This window comes from Trachypithecus francoisi, unplaced genomic scaffold (assembly GCF_009764315.1).
Source record: "Trachypithecus francoisi isolate TF-2019V2 unplaced genomic scaffold, Tfra_2.0 Lachesis_group5, whole genome shotgun sequence".
Classification (NCBI taxonomy): Eukaryota; Metazoa; Chordata; class Mammalia; order Primates; family Cercopithecidae; genus Trachypithecus; species Trachypithecus francoisi.
The window spans coordinates 10,437,781-10,450,786 of NW_022681470.1; the positions used below are offsets into that span (position 1 = coordinate 10,437,781).

The following is a 13,006-nucleotide window of genomic DNA, read 5'->3' on the forward strand; positions in this document are numbered from 1 at the left end:
TATGGCAGCATTCATCATCTGCTAACAGAAGGGCCCTTGGGCCCTGAATAACCAGCAGTGTTACCCAGGTATTACATCGAGAGTCTTGGGTGAGCCTCTGAGACCTGCTGGCATCAGGTGAGACTTGGCACATTACCAGCTATGATGGCTATGGGGTAAAACTCCTTCTGCTTGAGAAAAGCAGAGGGACTAGTAAAGGGGACTTAGTCTTGCATTTTAGGTACCAGCATGGCCACAGTGGGGTAGATCGCCAAGCGGGCTCTTGGAGTCCTCAGTGCCAATACTCGACCCTTAGATGGCATTTCCGGACCTGTCTTTGACTAGAGGGGAGCCCACTACTCTGATGGGTGAGTCCCAGGCCAGGCAGCATTAACCACAAGCTGATTTAAGAGATCTTGTCCTAGAATAAATGTTTCTAAGTACTTCAATAAGAAACAAAAGGGAGGCCGGGCGCGGTGGCTCAAACCTGTAATCCCAGCACTTAGGGAGGCCGAGACGGGCAGATCACAAGGTCAGGAGATCGAGACCATCCTGGCTAACACGGTGAAACCCCGTCTCTACTAAAAATACAAAAAAAAAAAACTAGCCGGGCGAGGTGGCGGGCGCCTGTAGTCCCAGCTACTCGGGAGGCTGAGGCAGGAGAATGGCGTAAACCCGGGAAGCGGAGCTTGCAGTGAGCCGAGATCCGGCCACTGCACTCCAGCCCGGGTGACAGAGCGAGACTCCGCCTCAAAAAAAAAAAAAAAAAAAGAAAGAAACAAAAGGGTATTAATGAGCAATTAGTAATCACCCGAAGGTATAAAACTCACTGGTGATAGTAAGTACACAGAAAAACACAAAATATTACAACACTGTAACTGTGGTGTGTACGCTATGCTCATACTAAGTAGAAAGACGTAACAATGGGCCAATCAAAAATAACTACAACAAATTTTTAAGACATAGTCGGTAATATAAGATATAAATAGAAACAATAAAAAAGATGGGAGGATGAATATAAGATGCAGAGTTTTTATTAGTTTTCCTTTTGCATGTTTATTTGTTTATGTAAACAGTGTTGTTAACATGTTAAAATAATGGGTTATAAACTAGTATTTGCAAACCTTATGGTAATGTCAAACCAAAAAACATACAATGGTTTATTAGTCCATTTTCATACTGTTATAAAGAACTGCCCAAGACTGGGTAATTTATAAAGGAAAGAGGTTTCATTTTCTCACAGTTCTCATGGCTGGGGAGGCCTCAGGAAACTTACAATCATGGTGGAGACACATAGGCCCCAATGCAATATAGCGGGAGCTTTCAACACCTCACTTTCAGCATTGAACAGATCTTCCAGAAAGAAACCCAACAAAGAAACATCAGACTTAATCTACACTGTAGACTAAATTGGTCTAATAGATATTTACAGAAAATTTAACTCAAGAGCTGCAGAATACACCTTCTTTTCATTAGCATATAGATCAATCTCAAGGATAGACCATATGTTAAGTCACAAAACAACTCTCTTACAGCACTCAAAAAATTTTAAATAATATTAATCATCTTATTTGGTCACAATAAAATAAAACTAGAAATTAAAAACAAGAGGAATTTTGGAAACTATCCAAATACATGAAAATTAAACAATAGGCTCCTGAATGACCAGTGGTCAGCAAAGAAATTAAGAAGAAATCTGAAAATTTTTTTGAAACAAATGATGAAAGAAACACAATATACCAAAACCTAAACAGCAAAAGCAGTACTAATAGGGAAGTTTAGCATAAGTGCTACATCAATATAGAGGAAAACCTTCAAATAAACAATCTATCATGCATCTTAAAGAAGTAGAAAAGCAAGAGTAAACTGAACCCAAAATTAGTAGAAGAAAAAATTAATAAAGATCAAATCATGAATGAAATAAAAATCAATACAAACATCAATGAAACAAAAAGGTTTTTTTTTTCAAATATTAAGCAAAATTGACAAATCTTTAGCCAGACTATACAACGATCAAATCAAAAGGGGTTAAAGATCTAAATCTAAGACTTCAAACCATGAAACTGCTACAAGAAAACATTGGGGATAATCTCCAAGTCATTGGTCCAGGCAAAAATTTATTAAGCAATACCCCACAAGCACAGGCAACGAAAGCAAAATGTTTCACATCAAGTTAAAAAGCTTCTGCAAAACAAAAGATATAATGAACAAAGTGAAGAAACAACCCACAGAATGGGAAAATATATTTGCAAACTACCTATTTAACAAGGATTAATAACCAGAATATACAAGGAGCTCAAACAACTCTATAGAAAAACATCTAATAATCCAGTCAAAAAATGGACAAAAGATTTGAATAGACATTTCTCAAAAGAAGACATACAAATGGCAAACAGGCATATAAAAAGGTGCTCAATATCACTGATCATCAGAGAAATGCAAATCCAAACTACAATGAGTATCATCTCAGCCACCTCAATTAAAATGGCTTATACCCAGAAGACAGGCAATAACAAATGCTGGAGGGGATGTGGAGAAACGGGGACTCTTGTACACTGTCAGTGGGAATGTAAATTAATACAACCACTACGGAGAACAGCTTAGAGATTCCTCAAAGAAACTAAAAATAGAGCTACCATATGATCCAACAATCCCACTACTGGGTATATACGCAAAAAAAAAAAGGGGGGGGATACCAGTGTATCAAAGACATATCTGCACACTCATGTTTGTTGCAGCACTGTTCACAATACCAAAGACTGGGGAGCAACTTAAGTGTCCATAAACAGATGAATGGGTAAAGAAAATGTGGTACATACACATCATGGAGTACTATTCAGCCATAAAAAAGAATGAGATTCAGTCATTTGCAATAATATGGATGTAACAGATCATTATAAGTAAAATAAGCCTGGCACAGAAAGACAAACATCGCATGTTCTCACTTATTTGTGGGATCTAAAAGTCAAAACAACTGAACTCGTGGACACAGAGAGTGAAGAATGGTTACCAGAGACTGGGATGTATAAAGGGGAGCTCCAGGAGAGGGCAGGATGGTTAATGGGTTCAAACAAAGTTAGAATGAATAAGACCTACTATTTGATAGCACAACAGGGTGACTATAGTCAATAATAAGCTAATTGTACATTTGAAATAACTTAAAGAGTATAATTGGTTTGTAACTCAAAGGATAAATGCTTGAGTGGATGGATACCCCAGTCTCCATGATGTGATTATTTCACATTGCATTCCTGTTTCAAAACATCTCATGTACCCCATAAATATATACACCTACCATGTACCCACAAAAATTAAAATCTTCTACTGATCATTGGCTGACCACTAAATCATACTTGGTATCCTACTGAAATTAACACACTATTAATCTGAATTAAATTATTTTACATTGAAATACTAATTGTAATCTCCAACTTCTAAGAGAATAACAAAAACTATAGTAAAATAAGCAACAAAGAAATTAAAGTGATATTAAAAACATTACCCTAAAAGTATCTATTCAATACAAAAGATGACAGTAATCAAGGAGTAGAGAAATAAAAAAGATACAAGACACAGAAAACAAATAACAAAACGAAAGAAATATAGTATACCAGTAATTTTATTAAATATAAATGGATTAAATATTCTAATTGAAGGAAAGATTAAAGAAAATAAAATAAATAAAAATTTAAAATTACAACCCATGATCTAGAGACATACTTTAGATTCAAAGACCCAAATAAGTTGAATGGGAAAAGATGGAAAGTATTACCACGCTATCACACAAGGAGTAACAAAAAGATGGGCTTTTAGAATAAGATCAGGCAAAATAGACTTTAAGACAAAAATTGTTAAAAGAAACTAATGACATCTTATAATGATAAGAGGATCAAGTCATCAGGAAGAAATAACAATTACAATATATGTATGTACCTAATAACAGTGCCCCAAAATATATGAGGTAAAATATACAGAACTGAAGGGAGAAATAGAAAATTCAACAATAATAGCTGGGGACTTCAATACCTTACTTTCAGCAATGGATAAAACACACAGGCCAATGATCAACAAAGTAACAAAAGACCTGAACAACACCATAAAACAACTAAACTGAACAGATATATACAACATTTTACCCAACAGAAGCAGCATACACTTTTCCTCAAAATCATGTAAAACATTCTTCAAAATAGATTACACGCTAGTCCATAACACAAGCCTCAATATATTGAAATAATACAATGTGTTCACTGACCTAAATCAATTAAGTTAGAAATCAACAACGTAAGGTTTTGGGAAAATTCACAGTTTTGAAAATCAAAAACACACTTTTAAATAACCAGTAGATCAAAGAAGAAATCACAAGAGAAATTAGAAAATATTCTGAAGCAAATGAAAATGAAACAGAAAATGCCAAAACTTTTGAGATGCAGCATCAGTTATTGAAGGTAAATATATAGATGCTAACGCCAATATCAAAAAGAAGGAAAGATCTTAAATCAGTAATCTCACTTTCCACATTATAACACTAAAAAAGAAAAGCAAATAAATTCAAAGCAAGCAGAAAGAAGACAAAACTTAGAGCTGAAATAAATGCAATAGAGCAGAGATGAAAAATCAAGAACATCAATGAAGCCAAAAGCTGGTTCATTGACAAGAGCAGCAAAATAGACAAATCTTTAGCTTAGGCTGACCAAGAAAAAGAAGATTCAAATTTCAAAAACCAGGAATGAAAGAAGGAATATATCTAACCCATTAAAGAATATAAAGGATTATAAGGGAATCCTAGAAATAAATGTTTTTCAAAAAATTAATTAGATAACAGACAAAATGGACCACATCCTGGAGAGACACAAAATACAGGAACAGACACAAGAAGAAATATGTAATTAGAGTAGATTTATGACAAGTAAAGAGATTGTGTTAATAATCTTGAAGCTTTCTATAAAGAAATGCCCACCTCCAGATTAATTATCCAGAACATTTAAAGAATTAATACCAAGTAACTATCTTCAATCTGGTAAAAAAAAAAAAAAAATCTACCAAAAACCCCACAGCTAACATCATACTTAACAATAGAGGATTGAATGCCTTCCTCCAAAAATAAGAAAGAAGCAAGGATGTCCACTTTTGCCACTTCATTCAACATTATATTTGAGATTCTAGCCAGGAAATTTAGGCAAGAAAAAGAAAAGTGTGATCGGTGGCTCACGCCTGTAATCCCAGAAGTTTGGGAGGCCGAGGCGGGTGGATCACCTGAGGTCAGGAGTTCAAGACCAGCCTGGCCAACATGGTGAACCCCTGTCTCTACTAAAAAGAAAAAAGAAAATAGTAAATCTATCTCCATTTGCAAGTGATATGACCTTTCATACAGAAAATCCTAAGGAATCCATAGAAAAAAATTGTTATAACTTATAAATGAGTATAATAATATAGCAAAATATAAGATAAATATACAATAATAAATTGTATTTCTATATATTAGCAATGGACAATCTGAAAATTAAATTAAAAATATAATTTATAGTAGCATCAAAAAGAATAAAATACTTTGGAATAAATTTAACAAAAACAGTACAAGACTTGTACACTGAAAATACAAAACATTGGTGAAAGAAATAAAAGAATGTCTAAATAAATGGAAAAACATCACATATCCATAGAATAATATTGATATGACAATATTCCTTGTTATGAGTTGAATTGTGTCTTCTCAAAAGTCATGTTAAAGTCCTAAACCCTGGCCCCTGTGAATATGACCTAGTACAGTTGTCAAATTCATCTACAGATTCAAAGCAATTGCTATCAAAATTCCAGTTGCCTTTTCTTTGCAGACATAGACATGCTAATCCCAAAATTCACATGAAATTAAATGGGAATCAGAAAAGCCAAAGAAGAATGATGTTGGAGGATTCGTACTTCCTGAGTTCAAAATTTACTATAAAAATACAGTAATCAGAACAGGGTGGTAATGACACAAGAATGTACATATAAAACAATGGATAAAATTGAGAGCAAGAAATAAGCTTTCCCATTTATGGGCAATTGATTCTCAACAGAGTTGCCTGGACAATTCACTGAAGAAAGAATAGTCTTTCCAACAAGTGATACTTGGACAAATCTACATAAATAATGAATTTGGATCTCTGTCTCACACTACATCACAAAATCAACAAAAAGTAAATCACACCCAAGCATATGAAATACATCTACCAGAAGAAAAAATGGGAGTAAATCATCATGAAGATGGGGTAGGAAATGGCTTCTGAGATAAGACATCAAAATAAAAAGAAATAAAAGGAAAAAAAAAATAAATTGGACGTTATAAAAATTGAAAACTTTTGTGCTCCGAAGGACACCATCAAGAAAGTAAAAAGACAAAGTACAGAATGGGGGAAAACATTTGCAAAGCATATATCTGATAAGGTATACGTAGCCAGAATATACAAAGAACCTTTACAATTCAGTAATAAAAACATATATAACCCAATATTAAAATAAACAAAATATTTGAATAGACATTTTTCCAAAGAAGATAAACAAATGGCCAGTAAAGACACTAAAAGATGCTGAACATCATTAAATATTAAAGAAATACACATCAATACTACAATAAGATACCATTTTATACCCAGTATGATGGCTACAATCAGAAATACAATAATAAGTGTTAGCAAATATGTGGAGAAAATGAAACCCTCATACAATACTGGTGGGATTGCAAAATGGTTCATGCATTTTAGAAAATAATTTCACAGTTCCTCAAAATGTTAACCAAAGAGCAAATTCCTGGCTTAATCATTTCAGTGCTGATCAATGATAAAAATACAACCACAGTAGTAGTAGCACACACAAGCTTTATTTAGGTGGTGCTTTTGACAGGTTTGCATGTGAGCGAAGCCTTGCATGGTATGAAGCTTTTCAAAAGCAAAGGCCTGCAGGCTACCACCCAGAAGAGAAGGGTGAGGGAAGCTCTCTAGGGAAGAAGGAGATGAAGAAGATTTGGGTCTAACTAATGTCATTGCACAGGACTGAAGGGAACTGCTGGATCAGAGAACTCTGCAGGGCAGCAAAAACTTGGAGTCCTTTATAGCCACAGGGTTTATCTCACCTATAGCTAACAGATATTAGGTACAGTTTTACAAAGCATGCAAAGCAGGCAGTCTCTAAATGGCTAAGTCTGCTGACATGGGTTATATTTAAAACAATTGGATGTATACAGATTTTACTTTGGCACTAAAGGGCTTTTGACCTAATGGGTACCTGTTAAGAAGATTTAAACAATGTAAGTTCTGATATGATTTGGCTCCATATCCCCACCCAAATCTCATCTTGAATTACAATCCCCACATGTCAAGGGAGGGATCTGGTGGGAGGTGAATTGATCATGGAGGTGGTTTTCCCCCATGCTGTTCTTGTGATACTGAAGGAGTTCTCACTCACAAGATCTGACAGTTTTAAAAGTGGCAGTTTCCCTGCACTCACTCTCTTTTCTGCCACCATGTAAGATGTGCCTTGCTTCCCATTCACCTTCTGCCATGACTGTAAGTCTCCTGAGGCCTCCCCAGTCATGCAAAACTGTAAGTCAATTTAACCTCTTTTGTTTATAAATTACCCAGTCTCAGGGAGGTCTCTATAGCAGTGTGAAAATGGACTAACACAGAAATTGGTACCAGGAGTGGGGCACTGCTACAAAGATAACCTAATAAAGGGAAAGTGTCTTTGGAACTGAGTAATGGGCAGAGGTTGGAACAGTCTGGAGAGATCAGGAGAAGACAGGAAGGTATGGGAAAGTTTGGAACTTCCTGGAGACTTGTTGAATGGCTTTGACCAAAATGCTAATAGTGATATGGACAATGAAGTCCAGGCTGAGGGTCTTAGATGAAGATGAGGAACTTGTTGGAAACTGGAGTAAAGGTGACTCTTGCTATGCTTTAGCAAAGAGATTGGTAGCATTTTGCCCATGCCCTAGAGATCTATGGAATTTTGAAATTGAGTGTGATGATTTAGGGTATCTGGCAGAAGAAATTTCTAAGCAGCAGAGCACTCAAGATGTGACATGATTTTTCCTGAAAGTGTACAGTTATGCTCACAAAAAGATGGTTTGAAATTGGAATATATGTTTAAAAGAGAAGCAGAGTGTAAATGGAAAATCTGCAAACTGACCATGTGATAGAAAAGAAAAACCAATTTTCTGGGGAGGAATTCAAGCGGGCTGCAGAAACTTGTGCAAGTGTCTGCAGCTCATGTAAGAGACCTTTGCAGCAGCCCCTCCCATCACAGGCCCAGAGGCCTAGGAGAGAAAAATGGTTTCCTGGACTGGGCCCAGGGACCCACTGCTCTGTGCAGCCCTGGGACATGGCACCCAGCATCCCACCTGCTGCAGCTGTGGCTGAAAGGGGCCAAGGTACAGCTTGGGGCATTGCTTTAGAGGGTGTAAGCCCCAAGCCTGGGTGGCTTCTATGTGGTATTGGGTCTGCACATGTGTAGAAGACAAGAGTTGAGATTTGGGAACCTCCACCTAGATTTCGGAGGATGTATCGAAATGCCTGGATGTTCAGGCAAAAGTCTGCTGCAGAAGTAGTGTCCTCATGCAGAACCTCTGCTAGGACAGTGTGAAAGGGAAATGTGGGGTTGGAGCTCCCACATGGAGTCCCCAATGGGGCACTGCACAGCAGAACTGTGAGAAGAAGGCCACTGTCCTCCAGAACCCAGAAAGGTAGATCCACTGACAGCTTGCACTGTGTGCCTGGAAAAGCCGCCAACACTCAATGCCAGCCCATAAAAACAGCCAGGAGTGGGGCAGTACTCCGCAAAGCCACGGGGGTGGAGCTTCCCAAAGCTGTGGGAACCCACCTCTTACATCGGTGTGCCCTGTATGTGAGACATGGAGTCAAAGGAAATTTAATGACTGCCCAGCCAGGTTTCAGAATTGCATGGGGCCTGTGGCCCCTTTGTTTTGACCAATTTCTTCCATTTCAAGTGGAAAATTTACCCAATGCCTGTACCCCCACTGTATCTTGGAAGTAAGTAACTTGCTTTTGATTTTACAGGCTCATAGGCATAAGGGACTGCCTTGTCTCAGATGAGACCTTGGACTTGGACTTTTGAGTTAATGTTAGAATGAATTAAGACTTTGGGGGACTTTTCGGAAGGCATGATTGGTTTTGAAATGTAAAAAGGACATGAGATTTGGGAGGCAGCAGGGGCAGATGATATGGTTTGGTTCTGTGTCCCCATCCAAATCTCATCTTGAATTTTAATCCCACCTATCGGGGAGGGCCTGGAAGGGAGGTGATTGGATCGTAGAGACAGTTTCCCCGATAATGTTCTTGCAATAATGTGAAAATTCTCAAGAGATCTGATTATTTTAAAAGTGGCAGTTTCCCCTGCACTCACTCTCTTTCCTGCCACCATGTAAGGCGTGTCTTGCTTCCCATTTGCCTCCTGCCATGATTGTAAGTTTCCTGAGGCCTTCCCAGCTATGCAGAAGTGTGAGTCAATTAAACTTCTTTTGATTATAAATTACCCAGTCTCAGGGAGTTCTTTATAGCAGTGTGAAAATTGACTGATACAGGGTCAATATGCCCAGTCTATATTTTGCACATTTATATAACATTTACCACACAGTCAATCAATTCCACCACTAGGCATGTACCCAAGAGAAATGAAAACAGATGTCCTCATTAAAATGTATACATAAATGTTCATTGCAGCATTATTCATAATAGCCAAAAAGTGAAAACCATCTGAATGCCCATGAGTTTATGAATGGATGAACAAAATGTGGTATATCCATACTACAGAATATTATTCAGCAATCACAAATAGCAATAATAAAACCCAACATATGCTACAACATAGATGAGCCTTGAAAACATGCTAAGCAATAGAAGCCAGTCACAAAAAAACACATATTTTATTATTCCATTTATATATTTTCCAAAATAGGCAAATCTACAGAGATAGAAAGTAGCTTAGTGCTTGCCGAGGCTAGAAGGTAGCAGGATATGGAATGACTGCTAATGGGTACTGGTTTCTTTTTGGGGCAATGAAAACATTTTAAAATTAGATTATGTTAGAGCTTACACAACTCTGTGAATATGCTTTATTACAAACCATTGAACTATATATTTTAGTAAATGTTGTGTGTGAATTATATCTCAATAAAGCTATTAAAATTGCCATAGAAAGCCCAGCACTCCAAATTAATCATTCATTCCTTACATTTAACTCACCTTTTGACTTCATAGATGCCCTATTTTACCCCATATCCTATGCCCTTTCCTCACTTGAAACTCCTTCATTGTGCCCTCTGGAACACAAGGTCGGTCATCCACAAAATCTTTATCCTCATCCTTTTCTCTCAACATTCTCCTCAAGTTCTTGCTCTAACTAAAACTTGCTCTAGATGGGGCACTACTTGCCCTCCAACTTTTTCAAATGATTTCTATTTGGTCTTACACATTTCATACCTCAGGACTTGGAGATGTCCCTATATCATCAATGTTCTCAGCTATGTGAACAAAGAATTCTTTTTAAGCATGCACTTTTAAAAGATTACTTCAATATATAGGACTGCCACTAACATTTACAAGTCTGGGAATGGATACAAGTCTGAGAGCCCAGCTCACAGCCACCTTCCATCCTCTTCCCAATCCAGGCTCCACCCCACGTAACAAAGGGGCTTTATAGGTACTTGGGTGCACACTACAGCCAATCTAAGCTCACTCCACCCCATTCCCTTCAAACAGCCATTCTTTTGCTACCCATGGGGCCTATCATCATCTATCTTTGAGGGGATGGATTCAAGAAACAGGCTCACCCAGGCACTGGAAGCCAACTCAGGACCATTTGGGCAGAGAACTGCAAGGCCTCACATACCAGGTGTGAGTCTAGAAGGGTTTACCAGTTCTGAGTGACTTCTCTTCTTGGCCCATGGAATCCTTACTCTACAGAGAGGGACATGGCAGGAGGAGGGCCACCTCTGCGCCTTGTAAAATGTGAAACCCAAAACAGGAACTTCACTTATCTGACTCTGAGGATGATACAATCATTATATCACTGTATGCATACAATTACTTATAATCTAAAAATTTAATGTGGACTTACCCTATATGTTGACTTGTTTTCAGAGTGAAATGTCCTTCATCTTTGAACTGGTCAATGTTAAATGTATTCAAAACAATTCTTCTTGAGTTTCATCTGCTTTCCTTGCTGGTCTGTTCTGTTGAAAATAATATTTTTGGAAAAATACATGAATAAATGATTTTCCAAGCAAAGATATAAAACTAGTCCTCAAATAGACAAACACATGTTCAAAGCCACTTATCATTAGAGACATGCATATCAGGGCAACACTGAGATACCAGTTCTCATCTATCAGATTGGTATAAATTTTAAAATGTGACAGCACACTCTTGTTGGAGAGCCTGCAAGGAAGCAAATGTTACCTTTCTTTTTTTTTTTTTTTTTTTTGAGACAGAGTCTTGCTCTGCCGCCCAGGCTGGAGTGCAGTGGCCAGATCTCAGCTCACTGCAAGCTCCGCCTCCCGGGTTCACGCCATTCTCCTGTCTCAGCCTCCCGAGTAGCTGGGACTACAGGCGCCCGCCACCTCGCCCGGCTAGTTTTTTGTATTTTTTAGTAGAGACAGGGTTTCACCGTATTAGCCAGCATGGTCTCGATCTCCTGACCTCGTGATCCGCCCGTCTCGGCCTCCCAAAGTGCTGGGATTACAGGCTTGAGCCACCGCGCCCGGCCCAAATGTTACCTTTCAACGTGGGAATCAGACTTCTAGGAATCTATCCTGATGCCACACCTCCCACAATTCAGAAACATATATGAGGACCATCCAGTGAGCAGCATGGCGGGACCCAGCAACCAGAGCTGCCCCGGAACAGAGGCAGCCACCGCCGTTCCAGGAGCCCAGCGGAGTAGGCCATGGCCTTGTCGATGTTGCTGAATGGGCCTCACTGAACAGGCTGAAGGAGGAGGACAGAGCTCCTCACGGAGCTCTTCGTCAAGGCTGGCAGTGATGGTGAAATGACAGGAAACTGCCCCCTTTCCCAGAGGCTCTTCATGACTCTTTGGCTCAAAGGAGTTGTATTTAGTGTTAGAATTGTTGACTTGAAAAGGAAGCCTGCAGATCTGCAAAACTTGCCCCTTGGGACCCACCCACCATTTATAACTTTCAACAATGAAGTCAAAACAGATGAAAATAAGATTGAGGAATTTCTTGAATATGTCTTACGCCCGCCCAAGTACTTAGAGCTTTCACCAAAACACACAGAATCAAATATTGCTGGAATGGACGTCTTTGCCAAACTCTGCATGCATGGATCAAGAATTCAATGCCAGAGGCTAATGAAGCACTGGTGAAGAGTCTCTTGAAAACCCTGCAGAACCTGAACGAATATCTGAATCCTCTCCTTTCTGATGAAATTGATAAAAATAACATGGAGGTCATTAAGTTTTCTCAATGTAAATTTGTGGCTCGCAATGAAATGACATTAGCTGACCTGCTGCCCAAACTGCATACTGTCAAGGTGGTGGCCAAAAAATATCACAGCTTTGATATTCCAAAAAGAATGACTGGCATATGGAGCTACCTAGCTAATGCATATAGAAGGGATGAGTTTACCCAACACCTGTCCCCATGGTAAGAAGGTTGAAAAAGCCTATAGTGATGTATCCAAAAACTCAACAAGTAAAATCACATTTATGATCGATATGTCTTTATGTCTTGCCTTAATATGCTTTTCCTAACAGACTGCTCCTTTTTCTACAGAGTAGAAATTGCATTTTGCAAGAACATGCAGTTATTCAAGGTTACGGTCAAGGATAGACAAGCAAGGTATAGTAGTTATCCTAAAGTATACACTCCAAAGCCGTATTATTTTAAAATCCTTTTACCCTGCCTGCCCCTCGTACCCATGTCCCCCTCTTCTCAAATTTGGAGGCTACATCACAAACTTTTCACTTTAAATTGAAAGATTCTCCCTGGGGCATGAAAGCTTAAGGAAATGAA

The 13,006-nt window shown here is 38.4% G+C and overlaps 1 pseudogene; it reads left to right on the top strand.

The window, feature by feature from the left end:
• LOC117076325 overlaps window positions 1-12,744 on the top strand; it is a 58,085-nt pseudogene extending 45,341 nt beyond the window's left edge.
• Window positions 12,745-13,006: the final 262 nt, after the last annotated feature.